This window comes from Anas acuta, chromosome 12 (genome assembly GCF_963932015.1).
Source record: "Anas acuta chromosome 12, bAnaAcu1.1, whole genome shotgun sequence".
In the NCBI taxonomy this organism is placed as follows: domain Eukaryota; kingdom Metazoa; phylum Chordata; class Aves; order Anseriformes; family Anatidae; genus Anas; species Anas acuta.
This window is the reverse complement of record NC_088990.1, coordinates 1,305,005-1,311,936: the sequence shown is the minus strand read 5'-3', so window position 1 is coordinate 1,311,936 and position 6,932 is coordinate 1,305,005.

Here is a 6,932-nt window from a genome sequence, read left to right as displayed (position 1 = left end):
GGCACCACCGTCACCTCCTCACCTCCATCTCGTCTCTTTCCCAGCACTCAGCCCAGCCACAGCAGGCATTCAGGAGGTGCTCAGCGTACGGGGACCCCTGTGCGAGGAGACAACGGGTGCTGTGGTGAGGCTGGGTGCTGATCTAGGAGCTGCCAGGGGGCACCCAGCCGCCTCTCCCCGCACGGCACCCGGCAGCGGGCGCTCCCGACGCAGGGTGCTCGGTGAAACGTCAGCAAAAATAAATCTGGCTAATCCCGAGGAATGGCCGGGCGCAGCAGCAACCCTGCAGTTCCAGGGAGATTAAAATAAAGTCTAGCATTACACCGCTTGGAAGAGCCGAGATTTACTTGGAAACTGAATCACATTAATTAGCATTCTGCTAATGGCTGTTTTGTATAAATATAGTGTGCCTTAATACCAACACGAGTCGCAGGTTGACATATTTAGATCGCTGATATCAAAGTCATTAACGCCTCTCCGTGGTAAACCTATTCTCAGTTAGGGCTGCAAATGGGATTCTCCTGAGCCAATCAATCTTACTAAAGCCTGAGCAGAGCCTGTTGATCTTTAGCCACTGAATGGATACAGCTTCCCAGAAATGTGCTTGCATCTGTCAAAATTATAAGCAGCTGGCAGCCGCAGACAAAGGTCATATTTGCTGCTAGTGTGAAAATAGGATCCCAGGACAAGAAATGCTATTTAGCAGCATATCAGTTCTGGACGTGCTATTAATGTTGCAGCACAATACGAGCGTGTGTGTGTGTCCGGCCGTGCAGGCATTTCTACACATGCCAATTATGTATTTATACGCAAAATTTCTCACATATACCCTGTGGTCCTGGATCTCGTCCAGGGCTTATTAAAACTCAGTGACATCAAAGGATGGGAAAGGTCTGCCCGAGTTTAGGAACTTGGAGAGCTTAACAATTATTTTGCAATAATTCCCTCTTAATTTATCGTCCGCTATTGCCTTGATTAAAAGCTCCCCTGCTTGATGGCGGCGCTGAAGGTACCGGCTGCCGTTAAAGGCTGATTTGGGGCAATTTCAGCGTGGCAAGAAAATGGGGCTGCTCCCGTTCCCGAGAGCCCTCTCCACACATTTGCTGTTTAATTTCTGTTGTTCCTGCCCCCAGCCCTGCTGCCTTGGGCTCCTCGTGCCCTGACCCACCCGGGCCCGACCTGGCGTTCACCGTGACACCGGGCGCGCGGTCTCCTCTGGGGTTATAATTAGATCACAGCAGCAGGGATAAAGCCACGTAAGCCCGACTTCTGAAGCGTGCAAATGCCTGTCTCCTCCAGGAAACCTTGCTCGGCGCTGTAATTTAAGGCCACGCGTTTTAGCTTGGGAGCTTTTAAATCATAAATCACAAAGTTACCGAAATCGGGGCGTCACGGTGCTGGCTGCCAGCAGCTCCCATGCTGGGGATGGCGAGAGGATGCTCCTGAGCCCCACAAATTGAGGTGCAATTGCTCGGGGGCCAAAAAGGCTGGGCTGGCATCCCTGGGTGCGCAGGAGAGAAATCTGTGCCATTTCTCTGCCTCTTTTCTTCTCCCTTTTCTTATGCGGGGACATTTTTGCCTTGTAGCTCACAGCTGCAGAATAATTCTCAGCCCTTTGGGTTGAGGAAAATCCTTGTGATCCCCTTCCCCTGCACAAAACACCTCTCCTGGTGTGCTGCAGACGGAGCAGAGCCCAGGGCCAGGACCTGCGCCCCGGCTCAGCTGCAGACAAGGTGCCCCAAACCTCTATGTGTCCACGGGGGGAGCGCTGCAATTTAAGTTTACCTTATAAAAGCAAATATTCCCCTTTTGCTCAGCCCTTTAAGCAGAAACATCGCGGAAATTGTTTGAAAATTGCTCCTGCAGAGCCCCTGAGCACGCTGTGTTTGCAGGAGAGGTGCTGAGCCCTCGGCCACGGCCGGCACCTGCCCGCTGCTCGCAGGCACGGGAAAAATCCCACGAAGCTCACCAAGGAGCAGGCAGTGCAGTGGGAAAAATGCTAGGCAACAAGTTGAAATGGCCTGACAATAGCGAGTGCTTGTTTTGACAGCGTTTTTTTATTATTATTTTTTTTTTTTTTTTTGGTTGGTTGGGAGGTTATAATAAAATCCGCGCTTGGCTGATGGATTTTAAATAACACTTATCTCATGGATCGAGCCAGACGGTATGTAAGGCTGAGGTCCGCGTGCAGCAAGTCTGTCCTTTAATTATTCCGACCTCCTATTTCGGGTATTCGTGAGCCAGCCGCTCCCCCTGAAGCCCTGCAGGGGCTGCGGATCGCAAACAGAAGTTTCCAGAATGTGACCAACCAATAAAGGTATTAAACAAAAGTGAGCGCGAAGCTGTATGGAAAGCTTTGGAGTGGACAGGGTTTGGGAAATATGTCTGATGTGAATGAATGTAAATATCTACAATTATTTTAATTCCAAAATGAGACATGGAGGCTGGGGGAATACCTGTCAGTATAAAAATGGCTGGCAGAATTCGTTTTGTCATCACCGAGGCAGCTGCAGAGAGCTTTAGACACAATCCCCCCACCAAAAAAAAAAAAAAAAAGGCAACCAGAGGAGAAGATTATCAGAAGAGGAAAGGCTTTAATAAACTGCGAAGCCCTGCTCACCCACTGAGAAGTGAAGCTTAATTAGAAGATTAAGCCGTGTGCTGGCTGCGCGTGCGGCCGTGCTGGCAGCAGAGGGGGGCTCCGGCTCCCCGGGTGTGCAGCCCCCCCGTGGCCCCACCATGGGGACTCCTCGGAGCCTCTCACCCCGGTGTGTTTGGGATGACTCCATCCATCCTAAAAATGCCCACGAGCGCCGTGTGAGGCAGAGCTGGCAATGGGGCCAAAGAGATGGAGCTGGGGGTGTCCCACCTCCATCCCCTGTGCTGCGCCCACCTTAGGGGCATCACCAGGCTCTCCCCGCACACCTCAGCTCTGCCCCTTCCCCCTGTGCTTGTCCCGGCTCCCTCTGCATCGTCTGCACCATCAGCTGCCGTCGGGACGCCTGCTTATTTTACCCAAGTGCCTGCAAAATGGGAAAGCTGTCTTTAGAAGGATATAAATCGGGACAATTCATATGTCTTTATTGCTCAGGCTCCGCTGACTGCTTGGAGGGCAAAAGCGGCGCGTCCCTGAGAGTTTTTGAAATGCTGCCGCGGCGCGCTGCTTTATCAGCACGCCAGTCACAATATAGATTTCAATTATGTCGAGCAACACGATGCAGAATTTATGCCTCCAATTTCCCCGTTTAGTGGTGAATCAGGCTGGCTTGTATTGCCAGCTCATCTTTATGCCAGAGTTGTTAATGTGCTCTGAACCCTCTTTAACTCCGTACGCTGAGGTCCCCGCTCAGCTTTTCTCTCCTAACAGCAAATCAGCCAGACGTCAGGAATGCTGAGAGCTGAAGCCAGCGAGCTCACGTCCTGCCAGCACCTGGGGCACGTGTAGGGCAGCCCGGCAGGACCAGAGATGTGTGCCCCATGGTGTGCCCGAGCCCCCTCGCGCTGTCCCCATGGGCTGCACATGGCCACGGGTGCCTCACCCAGGGGAGAAGCTGGGATTTCACCTGCTTGGGAAAAACCTGAGCTCTGCAGACATCGCATCTCGGTCCCTCTGGAAAAACGTGCTTTTAAACACAGTCTTCCAAGATTCGGTCTTGTCAAAGAGCCAGCTCAGGCTTTTTTTATTTTGTGTGAAAATAAAGCGTGTTTGCATCCATTCGGGAGACCCGTGGGCAGGAGGAGCAGCAGAGGCAGCCGTCAGGAGCGGAGCACGTCCCAGGCAGGTCGCTCCATGCTGCTCCCCAGGGAGCCCCCAGCGAGGTGCTGTCCCATCGCCAGCGTGGGTGCTTTTTGCACTGAGCATTTCCCAGTTTGCAGCTTTAGCCCGTGACTCATGTGCTCACTTCTTGCCGAAGCTGCCGAGCGGCTCCTGCCGCGCCCAGGGTGCCTCCTGCTCACATACCACTGCCCTCCGCACCCAGCGCCCCATGAACCATCCCCTGAGGGTCACACCTCCCAGCACCCTGCTCCGTTGGGTGCTACGAGCTGAAGTTATGTTCCCGCAGGGCTTTATCTGACGCCCTTTTATCTGACCTCCGTGCGCAGAACCTCTGTAGGGAGGCGCAGCGTGGCACCGTGGTGCAGCTCCCACTGCCCAGCGTTCATCCAAGGCTCTCAGGGTGCCTGAAACAAGAATTAACCCACTGCTAATGCACAGCCCCAGGATGGGCTTGTGATGTTTAGGGTCCCCAAAAGTGACCAGGGGTGCTGGGGCAGGTCGTTCTGCAGCATCTCAGAGGTGGGGCAGGATGGGTGCCACCGCTGCGGTGCAGGGTGCGCTGCCACACTTGTGGCAACGTGCTGGGTGGTTTTCCACCCGGCCACGGATTTGGGGTCAGTAAAGGAGAGCAGCAGGCAGCAGGTACACGAGAGATGGGGTGGCAGCACCCCAACATTCCAGTGACCCCGGTGCTGAGCCGTGCCCCAAGGATGTGGGCACGGGGACACCACCGCGCACCCCAAAGGGCAAAGTGCCCCTGGCGCACCCGCACACACGCGGCTTGCGAAATCTAATAACAACCGGTTTAAAAACATACTAAAAACAGAAAATTTATGTAGCATGACCCAAATTGAATTATACATTACAGCACTATAATTGATTTTTTAGAAGAGAGATTAAATTTATTTTATGCCTCACTAACTAACAGCTAGATTTACCTAATTGCTTAGAGTGCAGAGTTAGTATGATTCATTAAACCCCATACATGCCTGGGTACATTACACTGTGACTAAAGCTTCCCTGCTTCGAGCAATTAAAGTGGAGAAACTTGGGGCCTCATAAGTAATTGAATATAACAATACAGCTTGGAGTTGCTGTGGATGTCTTATTAAGTTCTTCGAGCAAAAAACACAAGTTCCCTCCGCTCTCCAGTGAATCATTTCGTGAAATTTTCTATGACTGGCGTTGTTTTCTCCTATTGCCAAAAAAAAAATTGTATCTATGAGACAGATTTCATGCCTTGCTTCACAGTTTAATTTTATCAATCATAACATTTAAAAAAAAATTGACAGCGCTGAGTAGACATCCCTGCTATTCCAAGGAGAGAAATTTTGGGTATAATCTAGTAACATTTGGTAATTATATACACATTGCAAAAATAAAGGTAGCAATTTAGTAAAACAGGAGTGGAGAGAAATTATCATTTTAGCTGGCAGGAATAAATTAGAATTGTTTGGCACAGTCTAATAAAATCCCACAGACGAACACATTGTGCCTGGAACAAAACAAAGCGAGCGCCGGCGGCTGGGGATGGTCGCAGGGGGAGGCTGCAGCCTCGCTTGGGTTTCTCCTCACCTACGTTAAGATAGCCATCGATGATGTCATCTCGTGGCATTTTTTTACGTTTTTTTTCCTCCTATTTCCCCAGAAATGCATATGGGCAGCACGTTGTCCTCAGTTCCCTCGCTCCTACTCAGCATGACCGCGCATGGTTTGCCTGCTCCCAGCCCGCTCGGCTTCCACTGTTCTCCCTCCTTCGCAGGTTTTTTTATCTCACCAGCAGAGAAAATGCCCTGGGTTACGAGCACCACTTGCTCCGGGGCAGGGTGCAGCCACAGGGCTCCTGAAACCCTGATTTTGGGGAGAATCTGCTCCCGCTGTCCTAGGAAACCACCGGGGGCTCACCCCTGGCCAGGTAGGATGCGCCGTGCCCTCATTGCAGCTCCTGAGGTCTATAAATCCTCCTAATCAGAGGAAGGATTCATCTGTGGAATATCAAACAAGTGAACAAAGTTTGCAGAATTTGCTTATAAGAAATCAGAGGCTCTTGTGTTCTCGTTTCGGTGAAGAATTTTGGGTGAACAGACGCTTTGGACAATTATTAGAAAAATGATTAGTAGCCTTCCAAATGCAGGGGTGGAAATGCACATAGCATTAACATTTAATGAGCGTTGCACAATCCAGGATCATCAGTCTACTCACTTGGTGAAGCCCACAGGTCATAAAATGCAGGCAGGATTGTGTGAAGCATCTTACACAAAGGGCTTCCCATAACAAAATAAGCCCTTAATTAGCAGAGCATCAGGCAAGGCTGAGGTGCAACTTTCCCAGACATATCACCGGTGACATTAATTACTGAAGGACTTTGCATATGCATGATTTATGCCATTTTCACTTAAAGTGCTGCTGTGTCTTGTTCCTTTGTGAGGCTTTCAGGGTGAGGGCTGGGTGCCCATGGGCTGGGGTGGGAGCACGGCTGTGGCTCCATCTCTTCTCCCACTTGCAACCCAAATTTCTCATTGAGGATGAAGCCATCTGCCTGTTGCTATCTGTAGGGAAGAGCATAAGAAAGGGTTTCTTTGGTAGTGTCTGGTTATTGAGTTAGAATAAGATTTTTTATTTATTTTCTTATTTTTTTTACTTTTTTTTTCAATGAGTTTGGAGGCCTTGGTGGCAAGCTCTTAGGGAGAAAATGTGGGAGGCTCTCAGGACATGTCCGGAGTTGGCATTGATGTTTGTATGATAGGTTTATGATAGGTTTATGATAGGATATGATGGGTTTGTGATAGGTTATGATGGGTTTATCAGACCTGGGAACATCCCGCAGCACATCCTGCGCCGCCGATTCTGGCGCACGGTCCGTGACCCGAGATACCAACAGTCCACGAGACACAAGCCAACAGATGCAGGGAGAGACAACAATTTTAAAACCATTAGGCAAATGACTGTGGTCTTCTTAATTACAACTCAAGCTGTATCACAGGAAACCTTTCAGGGAAGGAGCGCGCGGCGCTAATGGGAACGGAAACTTGTGCGCTTTATGGGCTCAAAATCCGGTTGTGTTTTCCCAGTGCTGGCCCCAGAGATGCCAGCAGTGCTGCTGCTGCCTCCTCTGCCTTACGGGGTTCCTTTGCTGCAGAGCTGTGAGCCTGGG